Source organism: Cibotium barometz, chromosome 16 (assembly GCF_041138505.1).
Source record: "Cibotium barometz isolate CiBa-2024 chromosome 16, ASM4113850v1, whole genome shotgun sequence".
Classification (NCBI taxonomy): Eukaryota; Viridiplantae; Streptophyta; class Polypodiopsida; order Cyatheales; family Cibotiaceae; genus Cibotium; species Cibotium barometz.
In genome coordinates, this window is record NC_141061.1 from 14,938,595 (window position 1) to 14,961,285 (window position 22,691).

General features: G+C 47.7%; 1 protein-coding gene across 4 annotated transcripts in view; it reads right to left on the reverse strand.

The window, feature by feature from the left end:
* The window catches only part of LOC147630413 (cullin-associated NEDD8-dissociated protein 1-like), a 57,497-nt gene that overhangs the window by 20,642 nt on the left and 14,164 nt on the right, over positions 1–22,691 (reverse strand). The window lies entirely within an intron of this gene.

The window sequence follows — 22,691 nt, forward strand, 5'->3', positions numbered from 1 at the left end:
CATCATTCTCCCATCCTTCTCCCCCTTCACCAACTCCAACCCCTCATCAAAGAGACCAAGTGAGTTTGAGGTTCCACACAAGAGGCAAGCCACTCTTGGAGGCTCCATTGGAGTAAATGTGGCCTCTCTCTCTTGGGTCCGAGCAAAGCAACAAGACGCAAATGTGGAGATTGCACGCACGGTCATTGAGTGCAATCTCTCATTTCGTGTCCTCAAAACTCCTCAATGGCAAAGAATGGTGAGGGCCATTGCCGAGGTAGGACCATGCCATGGCCCTTGGCATGGTATCACCTACAACGACATGCGCACGAAGGCACTTGATGAAGAAAAGGAGAGAATCAACAAGACCCTCGAGCCCGTCCGAGCGGGATGGATGAAGTATGGTCTTCCATCCTCTCCGACAGATGCACCGATAGAAAGAAGAGAGGCATCCTCAACATTCTAGTATCTTGCCCTCTGGGCACGTACTTCACAAGTTTAATTTTTGAGTTTGAAGCTTGAAAGTTTAGCCTTTGCCTTTTACTCAACTTTCAAGTCTTATTTATTTTCCTGGCCCCGAAAATGTGGTTCAAGTGGTTACGGACAATGTGTCCAATTGCCGCAAGATGGGCCGCTTGCTTGAGGAGGAGTTTAAGTCCATAGAACGGACTCCTTGTGCCTCTCACTGCCTTGACTTGCTTATGGAGGACATAGGCAAGTTAGAGTGAGTGAGAGATTATATTGCAAATTTCAAATTACATAGTTCATTATACCTAAATCCTAAACTACATGTTGCTATGCTCGTTGCATTAAATCAACAAGCTCAGCACGAGCTATTGTTTCTTGCGTGGAAGAGATAAGACAATTCTACCTCCACTTTGTGATTTCTTTGAAAAGCTTCTCTTGAGTGTGGTGACACAAGCCACTCAAATTGTCACTTTTTTCAATCAAAAAGTCAAGGCCCTTGCTATCTTCCGCCATCACAGCGACTTGGAGATGAAGAAGCCATTCTCGACGCGCTTTGCCTACATGTGGCTTCTTCTAGAGCACCTTTATGATGTCATGCCTAAGCTCCAAGTAATAGTGGTTTCACCGGAGTGGCAGGAATGGATACAAGGTGAGATACCTTCGTGTGTCGATGAGGCAAGAGCCATTCAACAGCTATGCTTGAGAGAGGAGTTTTGGTGCCAGGTCAGTGCCCTAGTCATTGTGGTTACTCCCTTGTATAGGGTTTTACGCATGACATACATGGAGGGGGCTACTATGGGGCTCTTCACTCACTTTATGAGAGAGGCCATTGCCCAGATTGCCCGCACCACAGTCCTCGATGAGCTTGATCCAGAGTATATGCTAACAAGGTAAATAAGATTCAAGAATAAGTAATAAACTAAAATAGAATGTTGAATCTAAATACTTGTTCTTTCGTTTTTCTCATATAAGATATTCTCCCCTTTATTTTAAAATTCACAGTGATCCCCTTGAGGCTACTCCTCGACGCAATGCTATCTTGGCACTCGTGGAGAAGAGATGGAGGTGGATGAAGAGGCCTATCCATGGCCTTGCTGCTTTGTTGCATCCTGCCTACAAAGCACTCCCACTTTTCACTGATTAAGAGTTGCTTTCAGCTAGGGATGCTTTCTTACCGAAAGCATTACCCGATGATGAGAATGAGCAATTTCAATTCTTATAGGAGCTCATCAACTATAATGATCAAAGGGGGACGTTTTTTCGCTTCGCTGAAGCCCCGCCTCACCCCTGCTTGCGCGTTCTGCACTGCTGCGCTCCCCGCCTGGTCCCCTCGCTTTGCTCCTACCCCCCCCGCCTGCTGTAGGTCCTGCGCCCCTCTTCCCTCGCTGCTCTGCCCACCGCCATTTTTGTTTCCCCCTTCGCCTGCTTCTTTGCTGCGCCCCCCCCCCCTCCCTCGCTGTTGCGCCCCCCCTCCCTAGCCTCTTCACCTATTCGCCCCCCCCCCTTCTTCGCACCCACCCCACTTCTGGGGCGCCCCGCCCCCCCCCCCTCCGTCATTTATTTTATTTTTTTATTTTATTTTTTTTTCTCTTCCCCGCCCCTCTTCGCGTAGCTGCCGCCCACCCCCTCGGGCTTCTCCTTCGACATTCCGCCCCCCCCCCCTCCCCTTTCGTGCTGTCTTTCGCCCCCCAGGGGGTTTTGTTTTTCATTTCCTCTGGTCTTCCGCCTCTCTGTGTGCAACCCGTTTCTTGTAGGATTTCCGCTTTCGCCTCGCCTACGCCTGAGCTTCAGACTCTGATGGAGACTCCTCCCGCCTCGCCTCAGAGGGACTCATCCGCAGCCCCCTCGCCCGCCCCCGAGGACATCCCCATCAGGCTTTCTCTTTCGCCGGAAGAGGAAGCGAGCCTCGCCGCAGAGGTGGAACGCCTTCAGGCTCATTCCACCATCTGCCGTATAGTCGGCACTCGCCCCAGCAGAGGGGAGATCCGCGATCTTCTTCAGGCCCGCCTTCTTGCAGATGTGGTCAAGATCCTGGACGTACAACTACTGGGCCGTGGACAATATCAGATCGAGTTCGAGACCGCCCAGAGTGTGGCCAAGGTCCTTGCCATGAGTCCCCTTGACATCCGGGGTGCTCGGGCTTTCTTCAGACCTTGGCAGCATGGCTTTGACCCAGCAGCGGCTGAGCAGGGAGAGCGCCTTTTTCATGTTACAGTTTGCTTTCCTGGACTCCGTCGGGAGTATCTTCCGCTCCTCTCTCGGCTAGGAGCATTGGTGGGCTCAGTACTCGAGACTGGCCCCACAGCAGCTTCAGTGGTGGCCATAGCAGCTGGGCTACCCTCCGTCAGAGTTTTGGTGTCTGACATCTCCTCCCTTCCTAAGGTCATTCAGCTACCTAGGATAGGGGGGGGATGGATTGATCAGAGAGTGGAGTTTTCGGGGCTCCCGAACCAGTGCTTCATATGCAGGCAGGTCGGCCATCTGGCCAAGGCCTGCTGCCCTCGCAGGAGACCTCGACCCTCACCACAGCAGCAGGCCCCTGGTGGCCCGCCCACAGATGCGGCACGGCAGGCTGCCTCCGAGACACCTGCTCAGGCCACAGCACAGAGACTTCGGAGTGGCAGCCTGGACAGGGGCGCCGCCGAGGGAGACAGCCACAGCAGCACGCTCAGAGACCGCTGCAGCAGCAGCCACAGTCTCAGCCTCACTGGGTTCCCGTGAGGAACAACTTCGCTCCCCTCCAGGAGGAGACACCTGCAGAGACCACTGAGGACCAGGAGATGCCAGCACCCCCTCCTTCTCCCCCCCACCCCCATCCCCTCCCACCGCCTCGCTTCCACCTTCGCCCCCTCCCGTCCCCGCTCCGGTTGCGGCAGCGGCTCCCTCTCCACCCCCCTCGCTCCCCCCCACCCGCCTCGCCTTCCCGGGAGACCCTGGCAGTCCCCTGGCGTTCGCCCGCAGTCCGGAGGGCGCTGAGCACTGACCTTGCTCGAGCACCACAGAGGAGACCTACCATGCCGATTCGGGCTTCACGGATATCATCTATCCCCAGTCGGCTGAGTCGCCTCGGTGTTAGACAGCGATCGGAGGCTTTCGATTACACCTTCACTCGGCTTTTTGGAGCAGAGGGCCCCCATGAGCCAGCACCCATCCGAGTTCATGTAGTGATACCTCCGGCCCGCGGGGAGGAGGCACTTGATTCAACGGTGGCCTTCTCATTCCCTCTTTGTGGCCCTTGCGACCGGGAGTGGACTCTAGAGCTCGCTCTTAGCACTTTGCACTCTCAGTCCTTTGTACTAATGCTTGTATTCTGCAACACCTAGGGAGAGTCTCCCGGGCTGCCATGCTGTACTCACTGCTCTGTCTCTCTTATGAGCAAGAGCGATCTTTTGTAGCCCTACGGGCGTTGTTTATATAACTAATGAAAGGATCTTTTCTCGGAAAAAAAAAATGATCAAAGGGGCCTCACATTCGCCAATGCGGTATGTTGGAGGAGGGATTCTATGGTGAAGCCTCTCTTTTGGTGGGAGTCATTTGCTTACCAACAACCTCACCTACAAAGAGTGGCTTTGAGGATTCTAGCGCAAGTAACCACTAACCACTTGGCACCAAGTTACTAAATTATGTGTAGATACTAGAATCCTGAACATTGTTTATTTTTATTATGGATTAGGATTGCTCTTCGAGTGCATGTGAGAGGAACTGGAATTTCTACTCACTTATACACACGAAGTTACGCAATTGATTGAGCACAAGAGAGTTAGAGCGGCTGGTCTATTGCCGCAATATGGTGCGTGCAATGCACGATATGAGTCAAGCTAGACAGGTATATTGTTATGTAACATGTTAGACTTACATAACTTTCAATGTTTTATTATTTAGTCCCTAATCAATTATAAAACTTGTAGGTAAATGTCGACGAATTCAAGTTGACGGTGGACACTCTTAAAAGTGTCCACAAGGAGCGTAATGGAGAGGAGGAGGCCATATATGCAGAGCTCTACAAAGAGCTAGGAGATTGATAGACGAGTCTCTCGCACTTGTCGTGGCCGCCGAGCTAGAGGTGGAGTACAGGTTCGGCCTATTCTTACCTTTGGCTCTCAAGGAGTCATTGAGAACTTAGGAGGAGTGCCACTAGTGGGTATCTCTATTCAACATTGTATACATTTCATGTTAGTAATAGGTGGTAGATTAGACCATCTCTCTACAGAGCATGAAGAAGAAGCAGTTTGAGCATGAGTTTCAATCTTTGATTAGGTGCTAATCAAAATCTATCAATTCATATACACGCTTTTGCAAGCACCCATGTTACATGCACTTTTGATGGGTCTATATAGGCCTAGACTAGAGTTTCTACGCTTGCAATGGACATGGTAGATCGTAGATAGTATTGCCGAGGTCCCCTCTAGGTAGGCATTGGTGGTATGGAATGCCGGTGTTGACTGGCATGTGTCTGTGGAGTGGAACCTCAGCCCCTAGCTCGAGGGTGGATCGAAGTACTAATCATACGCTTGGGTGGTGAGCTTGCCTGCACCCCCTTTATTTGGTTTTCTCTAATCTTGTGCTGGACTATGTTTAGGAGATCTTGGTTAGATAGGCCTAGGAGGCCTCTTACATATATCATACATGTATGACCACCCTTGTGTACTATTTGGACTTTCGTCCTTGTCCTCTGAGAAGGTTCGTGAAAGGAACATTTGGATCTGAATAATCCTTCACTAACTTTTTAGGAAAGGCGGTTAATCACAAGAACGCCCAAAGTTGCTCACTGTCCGAGGAACTGGCCAATCCAACACCTTTTGAATCCACTGAAGTCTCAAGATGACCTAGGTATACGAGCTTCTTACAAAAGAATTCACACTCAAAGAGTGTAGCATACAGTCGCTCCCGTCTCTAAATCCCCCAAACCCCCCTTGAGATACTCAACATTCTCCACAAGAGTACGACTTTAAACTATCTAAGAATACTACGACGAATTTCCCCAAACAATCATAAAAGAGATTACTCTGAAAAGTAGCAAGTGCGTTTGGGGGCCTAAAAGGTAATCCGAGAAACTCATAATGGCCATATCGTGTATGGAATTCTATATTAAAAGACATCTTTCTCGGATATATGTATGTGGTGATAACTAGTATGAAGGGCAATCTTCATAAAATAGGGAGCTCCGCACAGCCTATCAATCATCTGCTTTGGAAAGAGGATACCTATTCTTAACCATAACTTTATTCAACTTTTTGTAATTCACACACATCCGCCAAGTACTGTCCGTCTTGAACTTCAAAATCAATGGATTTCCCTCGAGAAATTTACTCTTGCATATTTGTCCCATCCTGAGATATTCCGAAAACTGTCAGTCAACCTCATTCTCCTCCAACCAGCTCATCTTGTAAGGTGCAATACTCACAGGCTGAGACCCCGGAAGTCAATCAATCTTATGATCAACTGACCTACTAGTAGGCGGTAAACCATAAGGCAATTCTGCAAGGAAGACATTTGCAAAATCTGCCTTGATGCCTTCTAAAGTTCATCTCCCAAGCATCCAAACTACAATTAACATTAGATGAAAGGGAATCAAGGGCACACTAAAACACCTGATAGTCTGAATTTCCAATTATATTATGAAGTTTTGCTGAATTTACAAGAGTAGAGGGTGGGACCGCAAATTTGCAAAATCCCCTTGAAGACATATCGGAAGACCCTCTGTAACAAAGGGCAAAGTATGACCCTTCCAATCTACATGAGCATCATGGCTGAAAAACCATTCCTTTCCTAGAATATTATCTACCCAATCAAAAAATCTAGGGCCGTTAGTGTGATCTTGGATAGAGATTGGCAACAACTGAAAAACCTGCTAGTCCCAAATCTGTCCATGTCCTACTGCTAGGTTCACACCGATACACACGATCACTTGGCTGTCGGCAGCAGTTCAAATATTTATGATATTTTGCTACTGACCGACAACTGTCAGCTAGCATAAGATTGGTCCTATGTGCCTATAGAAAGATCAGCCAAGTATTTGTTGAGTCTTTCAATCCCTCCTTGGGATTGGGTCATAGACTATGTGTTTTCCACCTTTTCAAGGGCAGCCAAAGGCTAGCCAGATTGTACGTACACCTTTTTGTACTATATGAATATACTGAAACTCAACTCTCTCTCTCTGTCCAGCATTTCGCCTCTGTCCAGCATTTCGCTTCTGCCTCCCTCCCCGCCATTTCGCTTCTGCCTCTCTCTCTGCTCGCTGTGCGCCGCCGCCGCCGCCACCCTGCTCGCCCTGTTCGCTGTACGCTGCCGCCGCCGCCCTGCTCGCTTCCCCAGCCTGCTGCCCTGTTCGCTGTACGCCGCACAGGTCTGGTGGCAATGGCCACCCTTGCTCTCCGTTAGGCTGTGTGCCTGTCACCTCACTTTCCCCACCCACCCTTGCTCAGGCCCCCAAGGCAGCAGCATAACTCTCTCTCTCTCACTTCTTCCATGGCTTCACCCTTGCGCAACCCGACGAAGGCGACCTTTATGGTCACAAACAAGAGGATAACAAATGTGGAAAAGGAAATGAAGGAATGGAAGGCAGAGATGGAGGGATGGTGGAAGGAGAAAGCAAACTTTCTCCAAATGGTATTCAATGAGGGTAAGCGGTGGAAAGAGGAGAAGGAGGACCTCATAGTGGAAGTCAAAGACCTTCACGGGGAAGTCAACACGCTCAAAGGCGTAATTTCAGCTCTTCAGAGGGAGCTTGCAGAGGCCAAGGCAAATGGTGGACTTGAAGAAGGTGAAATTCAGCCATCCATGATAGAAGAGCTCAAGGTTATCAAGGAACAAGTACGGGCAATTAAGGAAGAAGAGAAGCAACAGGAAGCAAAGACTTCCTCATGGGTGGAAGTCATCACCAAGACGCAAAAGAAGATGGATGAAGCGGAGAAGTGGATAGAGGTCGCCAAGAAGGGTAAAGGTAAGGAGATAACAACCCCTACACCTACAATCATTAATATGACTTTGGAAGAGGAACAACGAAGACGTACACGTGCTTTGCATGTGAGGATTACCGGCCTTAAAGACGGGGATAAAGTTGAAGAGGAGGTGAAAGAGCTTATGGTGTTGATGGGGATTGACAGTCCGACACACGCAAAAGCCTGGAGAGTGGGCAAAAAAAGCGGAGGCAACGGGGAAACATCAAAGGAAAGAGCTCTCATACTTCGCTTCCCTTCTATTGAGGCGAAGAAGGAGTTCTTGAAGAGACGACCCACTTTAAAGAATACAGGCATTTTTCTTGGTGATGATCTTACTCTTTCACAGCTTGCACATATGAAGGAAGTCATGCCAGAGATTAGAGCAGCAAGAGAAAAGGGTAAGATAGCATTTTATAGAGAAGGGAGGGTGGTCATCGTGGAGCGACGCTCTACATGACGGTGCGAGACCTATGGGACCAAATTAAAGCTGGCAGCCTGGAACTGCAATGGATCCCTCAGACTTGATGTAGGTGCCTTTGAGGACAGCTTTAGAGATAGAGATATAGTCTTCTACTCGGAGACTCACCAGGCCCCTGGTCAGATGATGCCACAGGTGACAGGATACAGATGGGAGACAGCTTGCAGAGTAGGGACGAGATCGGTACACAGTAGTAGAGGATCAGGAGGGGTGGCAGTTCTTTTCAGGGAGGAGCTGCAACCGCTTATACACATAGTTCGGAGAGATGATCAGGCCAGATATATGTGGGTGAGACTGAGGGCCGACACAGGCAGATTCCTGTATATTGCCATATGCTATTTTGCTCCTAGTACATCGACATATGCAGCACCTAGAGGGCAGTCTCCTTTCTCTGTGCTAGATGATGACATATGGGAGTTCTCTAGGGATGGAGACATCATCCTGTTAGGGGACTTTAATGCCCGGACGGGCAACCGCCAGACAGCCTTTTATGATACCTCGGAGGAGATGCTGAGAGAGTTGGACACTCTGGATATGGGATTAGACAGAAGCTCACAGGATGTGGAGTGCACAGAGTATGGGAGATATTTGGTAGATATGGGGACTGCGCATGGGTTGGCCATACTTAATGGCTTGCAGAGGTTTCCGTCAGCAGCTGGATTTACTTGCTTTCCACATAGACATGGTGCTAGCACAGTGGATTATGTTATGGCTATGCCCAGCTTTGTTTCATGCATTGAGGACTTCACAGTTGGATCTCGGCCCATTGGGGTAGTAGTGGATCATGCATTGTTGACATTGACTATCTCTTTTCACTTTACCACAGCTCAGAGGACACGAGGGGCAGATCACACTCGATATACTTTTACCTCAGAGACTGATGCTGTCTACACAGATGGGATTTATAGACGTCTGTACACAGAGGAGCCAGGGAGACCTTTGGAGGAGTTGACCCATATACTGACAGAGACTTTACATGATGCAGCGAGAGAGGCATATCCACATACTCAGCCTGGACAGAGACAGCATTCTAGATGTATGCCCCAGAACAGCTGGTATGATGAGGAGTGCAGAGAGACCAGAGCCCGACTGCAGCGGGAGGTTGCTTTGGGAGTCACTACTTACCGACAGTCACGTATTGCCTTCCGACGCCTTGTGCGAAGGAAGAAGCGGGCCTTCCTTGCTCAGCTAGAGCAGGAATTATACCAGCTGTTCTTGAGCCAGGATTCGAGGGAGGCTTGGCGTCTGTTTCATGAGTCCTCCCCTGCTTTGGCCATCACTTCTACAGAGGTCTGGGGTAGTTATGCAGCATCTCTATATACAGTTCCTGGACAGACACCTTTTCCTGACCCGCCAGCACCATGCCCACAGACATGTACTTTCTTTACCGCAGAGATGGTAAGGAAGGCCATTGATAGGATGAAGACTGGGAGAGCATATGATCACGATGGATTGGTTGCTGAGCACTTTATTCATGCGAGAGACATGCTGGCAGAGCTTCTAGCAGTGATGTTCAATCGTGCTATGTGCGAAGGCTTACCCGAGACTTGGAGTAGGTCCACCATCGTGCCTATCTTCAAGTCAGGGGACCCTATGCAGCCAGGGAATTATCGCACTATTATGATTGGTCACACACTAGCACGATTGTATGCATCCATTCTTGAGCAGCAGTTGAGTAGATGGGCAGAGAGAGTTGGCATTCGAGCAGAGGGACAGGCAGGGTTCAGGAGAGGTTTCTCTACTCTTGACCACATCTTGACTCTCCGGGCCATTATTGAGGAGGGCAGGTCGCATGGGCGACGGATTTATTGTAGCTTTGTGGACTTCCGCAAAGCATTTGATACAGTGCCCAGAGCCAGATTGATGAGGCGATTACAGGAGATGGGGGTACCCACAGAGCTCATATGGGGAATTATGGCTTTATACAGATCAGTTGCAGGACAGGTACGCACCCCAGAGGGGGTCTCTACTTTGGTTCACTCCACTATAGGAGTGAAGCAAGGTTGCCCGTTATCTCCTTCACTGTTTGGTATGTATGTGGATGAGGCTTCTGACTACATTGAGAGATTGGGGGACAGAGGAGCCCAGCTAGCAGGTACATGGATCCCACTATTGTTATATGCTGATGATATTGTGTTGATCTCTGACTCTCCTGAGGGTATGCAGCGTCATCTGGATGCTTTACATGAGTTTGCACATGATAGTGGATTGTCTGTCAACCTTGGCAAAACCAAGGTTATGGTGTTTAACACCACGCCACAGTGGGTTCGGCGATCAGCTTCCACATTTACATATGGGCAGGAGATTGTGGAGTATACAGATGCATATACATATCTTGGGGTAGTATTCAGTGGGCCAGTGTTTTCGATGAGGAGAGCAGCAGAGACTAGATTGACTAGAGCACATGCAGCCCTGGGTGGTTTGGAGAGGATGTGTTCGCAGGTTCAGTTTCAGGAGCCTCGAACAAAACTCTGGCTTTTTGACACTCTAGTGACATCAGCTATGCTTTATGGAGTGCAGATATGGGGACCTTCAGTGGGCCATCACAGCAGCGCAGGCGGGTGGAGAGGTATGGAGAGGCCTTTGGTATCTATGATTGCTAGGCTTATTAGAGCCAAGGCTGTGGTACCTCATGAGATTATTCGAGCAGAGCTGGCGGCTGCCCCTCTGGTGATTGAGGCTCTTACGAGATCAGTCTCCTACATACATGGCTTGTGGGATCTCCCCCGAGACAGATATGCACGCCTCGCCCTGGAGTCCTCCCGACAGTTAGCTTTACAGGGAGACACGGCTTGTTGGTATGGACAGATGACATCTTGGTTCCAGGCACATGGTTTTAGCATGGACAGATTGCCTCCCTTCCAGTATTCTCTGGAGGCACCCTCTCTCACTCTTACACGGACAGAGATTACCAGACTCATCCGTCAGGATTTAGTTCAGCTGGACATTAGGAGGACATGGATACAGCCGACTGAGGAGCTGGGCACGAAGATGGCTTTCTACAGAGAACATTTTCTTCAGCTCACAGCAGATGGTTTTGTGATCAGACCCAGTTACATGGATGTACACTTGTCTCATGCAGTACGATGTGCTATTGGTCAGATTCGCACATCCTCACACCAGCTTGAGATTGAGATTGGCCGATATAGAGGTATACCAGCTGAGGCCAGGATATGCCGAGTATGCCATGGGGAGCCAGAGACAGAGCTGCATTATATATGCCATTGTACTGCATACTATGAGATACGTGGTCGTTTCCACTGTTTATTCAGAGAGGGTTTTGGACCACTTTCCAGAGTCATGGGGTACCAGGACCAGAGGTGTTTGGGATTGTTCTTGCTTGAGCTGCGGAGACATAGAGATAGCCTGCTTAGGCGCACAGAGAGCCAGACTCAGAGGCACATTACAGACTTCTTTAGTCCGGCCATCACTACGCCAGATGGACCACAGCAGCAGCAGGACATGGATACCGCCCACACCAGGGGTACACTGATTGATCGTGCGATTGAGCTTGGGTGGTCCAGACGCCCACGACCACGGAGGAGGGCATCCCAGCATAGACGGAGGTTGCAGCGGCAGATTCGGATTATTCTTGCGAGGCATGCGAGACACCCAGTCAGGGTGCTGACCACACAGGATATTGAGGAGATCCGCCAGTGTCCGATGCGGCACATATTATGAGATGGAGGTACCTCCATAGTGTACCTTCCAGTTCCAGTTTCATTTTCTAGGTGCCAGTAGTATCATCTTTATTTTTTCATTTTCTGGGTTTTTTTATCCAGACATTGTATCAGATCCACCATGATGTAACTTTTGGTCTCATAGGTCATTATGGCCTTTTGAAGACATTAATATAACATTTCATTTCATTTCATTTCTCTCTCTCTCTCTCTCTCTCTCTCTCTCTCTCTCTCTCTCCTGCTTGCGTTTTGCATCAAGCATGTTCTAGGAAAGGGGTTTAGGACTGAAAGAAGACTACCAAAGCTTCCACAAGTGACATTGGTATCAGAGCTTCACGCTGGTTCTCAGATATTGTTGTTGCTCATGTCCCAACCACCCTTACTGCATCACACATGGATGAAACCATCGACTGTGTCTTGTGGCTTGATCTTGTGGTGGTGTGGTGACCAGGCAACATTGTATCAGCATCAGTCTCAGCAAGGCTAAACACTAATGGTGTCCAAGATGAAGGTGCACAGTCCAATGAGAGTAACACAAGACATGGAAGAAGTTCCCAGGAGGTTGGTTGGTGGTGTTCAAGGTCACCACGAAACGTTTCACTATCGAAACGAAACGATGCTAAAACGATTTATTTTGGAACAGTGGACAATGAAACGTTGGACCGAAACGATCATATACATAAAATGTGAAGGTATTTGCTAATAGTTATGAGATGATATTAGCATATTTATCATCATTAAACAAAGAAGACATACAAAAGAGAAGAGGAAAGAACAATAGGATGAAAGAAGGAAAGAGGAAGAGTTATAAAAGCTAAAAAGCACACAAAATCACAACCTTTTTTCCCAAATGAAACGATATGATTTCAATGTGCACATGAAACGTTTCAACACTGAAACGTGAAACGAGTTTCAAAGCCACCGAAACAAGTTTCATGGTGACCGTGGTGGTGTTCCACAAGACCCAAGGGGAATGGCAGTCCTACGAGTCGGATGCCACTTTGGGGCATACGAGGAAAGGATTTCAGGCAATGGTTACAAGGGAGGATGATCCTCCAAGGGGTGGAGCGAGAGCGCTAGACTCAATACTCAGGAAAAGAAGACCAAACAAAGTGTTCAGGGACAGGGCATGAAGGGACAGAGGGGCAAGGTGGAGCAGATGCACAGATCTTCAGGGAATTAGAGAATAGGGCAGGGTTTTCAGTGAAAAGGTTGCCAAGAGGGGCAGGATGACAAGTTAGGGAGTCCATGAGGAGACAAAGGGATGATGAAAATCATCCAAGGTTAGAAGTTGGAATCCCGTCATCAAGTTTAGCAGAGGGAGATGTCATGTGCATGACATGTACATGCTATTCCCAAGGCTATTTCCTGAAGGAGCAACATATAAAGACAAGTTTTAAGACCAGATTTTGGAGCTACAATACCTAAGCCTAGGCAGGGAAGACACTAGAAAAGACCAGGAGGCTCTCGGCCATCATTTAATGAGGATTTTCTATGTGGGCTGCAACAATGGGGGTGTTTGTCCAAGGACCTGGCCGACAGCAGGCCGGCCAGTCCAGATGCGCGTCAAGGGCCTATAAATATAGCAATAGGCTGAGCTCTTTGAAGGCATTCAGTCCCTCACACCTTTCTATACTATATGAATGTACTGAAACTCAGCTCTCTCTCTCTCTCCCTCCCTCTCTCTCTCTCTTTTGCTTGCGTTTTGCATCAAGCATGTTCCAAGGTTGAAAGAAGACTCCCAAAGCTTTAGCATGTGATAGAGTACTACTAGGGTCAAAAAGGATTCCCAATACCAATCCATACATCTGTATCAAGTCATTGGGACCAAAGATGGACATGTTGAAGTTACATACCATGCAAGTAGTATGATCTAGAACTGTAGTATCAACGTAAAAAATTATAGGGTTACTTTTTTCTTTGGTCGCTTGGGCTGTCCAGGGTGCTTTCTTCGCTTGCAAACATTTCACTTTCATATGGCCCTTTTGGCCACAAATGAAACAGCCTCCATCTCGGAAAGTCCGGAGACCCTTGAGGGTTTCTCCCTCTTGGATTCACACAAGTTTATACTTTTGTTTATGTTGGGAACCCTATTCGGAACTGCTGGGAGAGTGAGGTTTTTGAGAAACGTGTTTCTGTGTTTAGGTAGCCATCGTCTCCTCATAAATCCTAGCGCACTTGATGGCATCCTCAAGCGTTTTGCTATGATGTTTCTCACTTGAATTTTGTGATCTCATGCCAGCCCACAGATAAAGAATCGACACATGGATTTCAAAATAAAGAATCCACACGAAGTTGTGGCATCCATGTGCCCGGCCCGAGACTACAACTCTCTGCCGCTCTAAATTTGTGTTAAAAGACAAGTATGCAAACTTGGACACGACATTGAGTCGAGCTTGTGTTGGAGCTTCCCCTTGTAGTGCACCTGTTGCCTATGCCATTTGTCACCATTTGGCCACCCGAATGGTTCACTCTTGCTTTCACACTATGTACATATTGGATTGGTGTCCATGGCTTATGGAATGTGCCTATGCATGTGATTGACACGTGTCATGCTGTATAGTTGGATATGATATTCCGCTGGGACTTGATGTTATCATGCCCGGAATATCTGGAGGACTTGGCTTTCCGCTGGGACTTGTGCCTTTGTGCCTTTGTGTACATGCCCGGAAACGCCTGGAGGACTTGGCTTTCCGCTGGGACTTGTGCCTTTGTGTACATGCCCGGAAACGCCTGGAGGATTGGCTTTCCACTGGGTCTGGTATTGCGTATACTTGCCTGGAAACGCCTGGTCTTATATGGTTTCATGAACGGAAATTGCTCATGCCAATGCTGCATTGCATAGCATCTTTATGTGCTTGCTTGCAATTGAAATTGCGTGCTGTTTTCATGCTTGCTTGACCAATGTGTAGTTCCGGGTAAGGGGACGCCCGCCCATGAACGGTGCGTGTGAAACTGTCTGCTGACATGGTTGTGTGGCATGTGAACAGGTGGTAAGTATTACCCAATCTAGGCTCAAATAGCCCTTAGGACTTAGCCAATATTTATAAGTGAGTGCGTTCCCATTTCATTAAAGTTTGAGCGCCCAAAAGTCACTTATAAATTATGACCTCTTCCAAGTTCACACTCACTGAAGTCCCGAGGCGGACAAGACTCAATGTCCAGGACCTGATCCTCCCCTTTTACTCATAAATGGGCATCTCCCCATGTCCCTTCACCTGATTGGACCCCAATTCACTTACTTATTAAGAGAAATTCGTGTTTTCTCTTCATGAGGATTTTTGGAGGCTGAAAACTCTGTTTTTTCACCATTTCTCTCCATTTCCAAGCTCTCCATAGCCATACCCAACTTGCTAGGGCGTTTTCCAAGCTTCCAAGAGTGTTTCCAAGTGCTAATCACTCTCCTACTCACTCCCAATGACTGAAATTCAGCAAAACAGCTCTCATTTTTGCTGTAATTTCTGATCTTTTTGCTGAAAACCCTCTTTCTCAAATTGAACCATAGGGGAAGCTTTCCCAGGGTTCCCTTCATCCTCTTGAAGACTTTTGTCGCGAAGGATTGCGGCAAATCGAAGATATCAACACTTCTAAAGCTTCCAACGCGAAGGCTTCCGCTTGCAACAACTTCTATGAAGACTGGTAAGCTAATTGGACAATGTGTTGTCATTACTTACTCAGTAGAAGGGCAGGACTCCTTGTTTAGCCGCCCTGTGTAGTATTTCTCTTGTCCTATGTGCTCTTGAAGATGTTGCTACTTTGCTTGGTAGAACATAGAGCCAATGGTAGAGAATATGGGCACTGAAGTCGGGCCGGGCATCAAGGCAGCTCCTTGGTGATCTACATCGACACACCATTGTTTTCTAAATGCTGAATTTCATATGCATTGGCATGGAGGATTTGGCAATGGATGCCCGTGAAGCTATGTATTTGAATTTCTCCAATAGTAATACAATTTACTCAAGGGAGGGGTCGGCCGTTCCGGCTCATTGTGTGTCTCTTGTCAAATTCAGCAATTTTACTTCTTGTATTTGAGCAAGTGTCCTTCAAATCTTAGTGTATTTAAGTGTATTGATTAGCATTGTGTTCAACCAAGTTACATTGGTATCAGAGCATACGGTTCTCTTTCACTTCTATCGTGAGAGACGATCACCGTGAACACTAGCTATCTCTACACTTAGAACATTATGGACAGCCATACAATGAATGTTGGAGATGCTAATACAAGAGGCAGGGACAATGAAATGCATGCCTCCAATGCTTTACAGGATGAGCAAACTCATGTGGTGCACAATAGGGAACATGAATATGTGGGACAGCCGTCCCGTGGCAAAGAGAAGATGCGAGAAGAAGAGTCCATAGTCTTGAGGGCTGAACTTACTCGTATGCAGGCTCTTCTCCATGCACAACAAGAAGAATTGAATCTCTATCGCCGCGAGGATCCATTGGTACATGACCGTTTGAAGACCAAGAAAGCTGAATCTTATATGGATCATGCAATGGCAATGATTGCTCAAGAGTTGCACATGCAACCAAGGGATGCAGCACGTGCATACTTGGCTCATACCGAGGATGCCTATGCAGAAAAGACAACCATCCCACATGTCTTGGAATCCCCACAAGTGCCCGAACAAGAAGTTATGTCTAAGAGGATGAATCTCCATGCTATGGGAGAGGAACAATCAGTGACTTCACGCCATGCACGAATATCTCATGTAGCCCGTGAAGGATACAATGTTTATGGCAGTGGTCAAAATGTATGTCAAATGCCATTGCCGGCTGAAAATGTACATGCACAACACATGCAACATGGGCTGCAATTTTCTGTTGGTGCAGGTATTCCGCGTATCTCTCATGCCACTCATGTCTTCGAGTGTGCTCGTGAGGGAGAAGCTATGGCTGAAAATGTATCAATGCATGTTGAGGGGCCAACCATGCCTCATGCTTACAGGGCACATGTATCTATGCCTTATGCATCACCTTTTGGTCCAAAAATGATGCCAATTACAGGGACTGTCCCAATGGACAAACATGGGGGAAAACATGTTGAGATGCACACACATGCATCAAAGTCTCGTGACTTCAAAGCCGGAGACAAATCTGTGAAGTTTGACACATATCATGGGGAATATGATGCATCAAAGGCACTTGCTTGTATTGCCCAGTTTGATATTGCTTTCAGTGATGAGGATTTCACTCAGAAATCCATGATCCGGCATGTAAGCATGTTCATGAAAGGCGCTGCTGCCCATTGGTGACTCACGGAGAAGCTCTCACCGAATCCCGTTAGATCATGGGAAGAGTTCAAGGAGAGGTTTTATGCTCAATTCTTGCCTCCCAATGCATTGAATGAGATAACAATGAAGTGGGATTGGGTAAAGCAAAATGAGGGGGAATCGGTAAATGCATATGTACAAAAGTTTTGGAAAGTGCTTTTGGAGGTGTCTCCATTTATGCATGTCACCGAGGCGGAAAGGAAGAGAAGGTTTCAATCGGGATTGCAACCCGTGTACAAAGCGGGATTACAAATGTATCCTGGTCATACCTTACACCAATTAATCGCAGCCGGCCGCCACCGCCACCGAGCAATTGGAACTCAAATTGAGTCGATCCAATAAGGCTAAACCCTCATTTCAAGGCAAAGAGAGGGCTGTCCAAAACCTGCAAAATGATGGACAGCCACCTAAAAGGGACCAAAACCAAGCCAAATCAGGTCCAAAAGCTGAAAATAAGTTTGCTAAAAAGCGCTCTTATAAGCGGGCAAACTTTGGTCTTAGTGCTGAGAAGAAGGAGCAATATATGCGTGAAGGCAAATGTTTTACTTGTGGCAGTACTGAGCACATGGCAAAAGCATGCCCAAATAAGAAGAACAAAGCTGAAAATGCTAATGTACCGAAGCCTAATGTGCATATGGTTCCGGATGTGCAGGGCAACACTTCACATGATAGCAAAGATAGGGTTGTATATAAAGCTTGGGGACAGCTCAAAGATCAGCCCGCTTTGTTCATGTTTGATGATTGTGCATCTGAAAATTTCATATCCACTCAGATGGCAGCTGCTTTGGGTATTGAAGTGGAGGACATGGGTCCTCAAATTGAAGCAAGGGCTGCCTTTGTTGGTAGAGAAGTGCAAGTCATGCCTATTTTTGGCAAGTTGCGCATACACATTCAAGGCTATGTGGATCATGAGGATTTTCTTGTGGCGCCTTTGAATGGCTGTGATGTATTGCTTGGAAAGCCTTGGCATACACGCATTGATCCGTGGAAGGCTTACAAGACTAACAGGATCACCTTCATACATAAAGACCGAGAACATGTAATTGATGCTGGTGAAGAGGGTGATACCATTCCCCTTGTATCTCATGTACAAATTAAGAAAGTAATGAAAAAGAGTATTTTTGCGTACTTGATTTTTGTACGAGATCCTATTGAGAAAACTAATGTACATGTAAACACTCTTTGTAATGATAGGCTGAAATTTTTGCAAGAGCACAATGATTGTTTTGCTGATGAGTTACCAAATGAGTTACCACCTGTACGACCGGAAGATCATCGCATTGATCTTGTGCCGGGTAGCTCACCACCTAATAGGCCAGCCTATCGTGTAAGTGCATCCCAAAAAGAGGAGATCATGAAGCAAGTAAATGAGCTTCTTGAGAAGGGTTTGGTTCAGCCAAGCTCTTCCCCATATTGTTCACCCGTCCTCTTGGTTCAAAAGAAGTATGGATCCTTTCGTATGTGTGTGGATTATAGAGCTTTGAATAAGCTTACCATCAAGAATCGGTTTTCGATTCCACGCATAGACGACATCCTTGACAAGTTGGATGGATCGGCATGCTTTAGCCGAATTGATCTCAAGAGTGGATATCATCAAGTGCGTGTAGTGCCTCAAGATGTACACAAAACTGCTTTCAGGACAGCATTTGGGCTTTATGAGTATCTTGTTATGCCTTTTGGTCTTACAAATACCCCGGCTACATTCAATAGAATGATGGATCGCATATTCCGTGGGTACAGGAAATTTACAGGTGTCTTCTTTGATGACATCCTAGTCTTCTCGAAGACCGAAGAAGAGCATAAAGCTCATTTGGCTATTGTTTTTGAAGAGCTCCATAAGCATAAACTCTTCATAAATACAAAGAAGAGTGAGTTCTTCTTGTCAGAGATACATTATCTTGGGCATATTGTGTCCAAAGATGGAGTGCGGATGGATCCTGCAAAGATTGATGCAATTCGGAATTGGCCCGAATTGAGTTCGGTGCATGAGATCCGTAGTTTTCTTGGATTATGCTCTTACTACCGCAGGTTCATTCGGCACTTTGCATGGATTGCTTCTCCTTTGCATGATTTGACAAAGAAGAAGGCCGTGTTCAAATGGACTAATGTAGAGAGAGATGCATTCCTCAAATTGAAAGATGCAACTACTCATGGTCCAGTGCTGATCGTTCCGGATTTGCAAATGCCTTTTTGTGTGGAATGTGATGCATCTGGAAATTGCATAGGGGCTGTCCTTAATCAAGAGGGACATGCCGTGGCTTATGAGAGTCGTAGATTGCATGATGCAGAGCTATCTCTTGGCATTTATGAGAAAGAGCTCTTGGCTGTAATTCATGCACTTACTATATGGAAACATTACCTTCTTGGGGCTGATTTCACTGTGAAGACAGATCACCAGAGTTTGAGGTATTTTCTTACTCAAACTAAGTTGTCAGAGAAGCATATGAGGATGGCCAATTTCCTCTCTATGTTTCATTTTCAGATCTTGCACACCCCAGGAAAGAAGAATGTAGTGGCCGATGCATTGTCACGAAAGCCGTATGTAGCAGCTATCTCGGTTGCCTCTCATGGGGACTTGTCTACCGTGCGTGATTTGTATCATACGGATGCTGATTTTGCCACTATTTGGGCTGATTTGATGGCTGGTCATGCACATGCCTCATATGTGATCAAAGAGGGTTATCTCATGAAAGATAATTACCTATGTGTGGTGTCTGACATGAGGCAAAAGGTTTTGGATGAGTGCCATGCTCCTCCATATGCTGGTCATAGAGGCATAATGCCTACTACGCACATGATTGAGCGGTATTTCTTTTGGCCAGGTATGCGGAAGGACATAGAGGCACATGTACGTGCATGTATCACCTGTCAAAAGGTCAAATTTGATAGGCAAAAGGCACCAGGTTTGCTTCAGCCATTGCCTATTCCCACGCAGCCATGGGAAAGTATTACAATGGATTTCATTATGGACTTGCCACGTACCCAACAGGGTAATGATGCAATTTGGACAATTGTGGACAGGTTTAGCAAGCAAGCTCATTTCTTGCCAGTCAAAAAGACCATCAAAGCTAAGCATATGGTTAAAATATATCTTGCACAAGTGTTCAAACATCATGGAATGCCGAAGTCCATTGTGGGGGATAGAGATCCCAGGACTACAAGTCTCTTTTGGCGGGCCTTATTTGATAATATGGGCACCAAATTGGACTTCTCATCAGCTTATCACCCTCAAACGGATGGGCAAAGTGAGGCTGCAAATTCAGCTGTGTTGGATCTCTTGAAATGTTATGTGGCGGATCAGAAGTCTTCTTGGGAGAAGTACTTACCCCTTGTGGAATTTGCATACAACAACACGGTGCATGCATCTACGGGAAAGGCCCCGTTTGAGATTGTTTATGGTAAGGTGGTTTTGTCAGAATACGCAGCGGAGATGATGACCAAATCTGGGAACACGAGAGCAAAAACGCAAGCAGAAAAACAGCACAAGAGAGAGAGAGATGTAGGCGTGTAACTCTGCTCTATATACACAAGAAGATCCCGAGATATGATACAAATAAGGCATGGGGGCTGGGGTCCTATATATACCCCCCTAGAGGGCAGTCGGCCAGCATCAGGAGTGCCCACGACTGATAAAAAAGACCCACGACTGCATAAATGCAGTGGGCCAGCAAAACAGGTGCCCACGACTGATCAAATCCAGTCGGCCAGCAGCCCTGAAGCCCACGACTGATGTAGATCCAGTCGGCCAGCAATAGGGTGCTCCTGGCATCACCTGGCAGCCCTCCCAAGCCTCAGAAAAATGGGAAAAAATAGGGGAAAAATACGGAGAGTGGGGAAAAATGGGAAAACACCTCATAAGGGCAGGCACACCCACAACAAAGGCCCTGGTGTATAAAACTAGACAGGAGATGACTTCTAACACCCCCTCTCAGCTCCTGGTTGTGTAACCAACCACTGGGAGCTGGGGTGCCGCCTGAGCAAATCCTGAGAGCGACTTCGTGAAGAGGTCCACCGTACTGTCCTCCGTCGAACAGAACTCCAGCAAGATGTCATCAGCAACAATCTGTTCACGAACAAAGTGCCTCTGGATGACCAAGGGTTCCTCCAGTGGAAGCCCAAACCTGCAATGTAACCTCCTCCTGCTCCGTAAAACTGCTCCTGGGGCATAAGTAGATCTCCTCGTGTCCGGATCTCCTCCCCAAACCGAGTCACTCCAACCGTGGAGTCGGACTCCATCCAACAATCCCCCTCCTGTGTACAAGAGTCCATGATCCTTCGCATGCTGCAGAAACCACAGGAAACGCAATCCTGCCTCCCAAAGAGACATCTGCAACCATGAGCTCAACTGCCTCATCAGGAAGCTCCCGTCCAATCCGGTGTCCATCAACCAGATCAATGAACCATACAGCTTCTGAGTCACAGAGACATCACACTGCTCACAAGGATCAACACCTGTTACGGTGCACAAGCAAGTCCTGGAAACCTGATGAAACCTATCAACCACCCCCTCTGAATCCGGAACCACAAAGCCTGGAGAAACCACCTCCTTCTGCAAGTAAACACCTGTCACCTGCCTGGCTTTCCGAAAGGTCCCCGTGGAAAGAACATCCTCAACTACTAGAAGTTCTATGTCCCGAACACGACGAGACATCAGAGCATAAGTGACCTGTTCAGCTTCCTCTGACTCACGAACACAAGAACTACCAACCTCAGTACTGGAAAGTTCCTGCCAACTGCTGCCATCTACTGGCAAGCTATCCACCACTTGGTCTCGGAAAGCCCGCACCTGTAGCGTATCCACACCTGAGTAGCTATTACCACACTGCCACTCATCACAATCTTGAGGACCTGGGAGAGAGAGTGCTGAAAGCCTGTAGACTCCATTCTCCACTCCACCTTCCCAAACCACTTGGCCTGTTGCTTTGTCCCGGAGAGCAACAAAATGCTCATCAAACTCCACCCGTACGCCAGTCTTGCAAACCTGATGCACTGACAACAGATGAAAACCAAGTGCCGGAACATACAACACCTGGGAGGAATGCATCCCCCCTCTGCCATCGGGAACTATCTCCATCCTGCCCTCACTGTGAACTGGGATAGTGGACGTATCCCCAGTAAGAATATGACCAGAAAGCCTGTAGAGATCCTGTAAACCGGAACGGGAAGGAGTCATGTGCCTGGAAGCACCACTATCGAGAATCCACTCCCGAGTATCCGTTGCGGAGAGTCCTCCAATCTCCTCCCTGCCTGAAGAAAATGAAACATCGGTGTCCATCACCTCCAGGTGCACAAAAGCCGGAGTCTTCATGATTGCTGAGGAGTCTTCACCCTTCTCGGTCTTCTGCTTGGGACACTGCCTCCAGTAGTGGCCTTTCTCGCCACAATCATTACAGGTCCTCTCTACCTTCAGCTTCTCGCGGTCAGCGTCGGACATCTTCTCAGAAGACTTCTCCAATGAAGCGTCGGACATCTTCTCAGAAGACTTCTCCAATGAAGCCTTCCCTTTGCCCGAGTTACGGCCTTTCGACCGTTGGCCAGTAAAGGCCTCCGAACCTCCACCCTGAGGAGGGTTCGTAAATCGTTCCTCCTGGTCCAGGACCATGGGCACAAGCTCCTCCCACGTGATGGTGCTGAGCCTGCCACTGGTAATCAACGACGAGTAGAATGCTGAGTACGAAGAGGGCAAATGTGACAGCAACGTGATGGCCATGTCCTCTGACGATATCTCCTTCCCAGCCTGGAGAACTTCCTGCTGAAGAGCCTGCAGCTTGTTAATATGCTCTCGCATCGTCGACGACTTTGCAGGGCTCATAACCCGCATCTGTACTTCCAAAGAAATCCTCTTCATGGGCGATACCCTGTTGTACAGAGA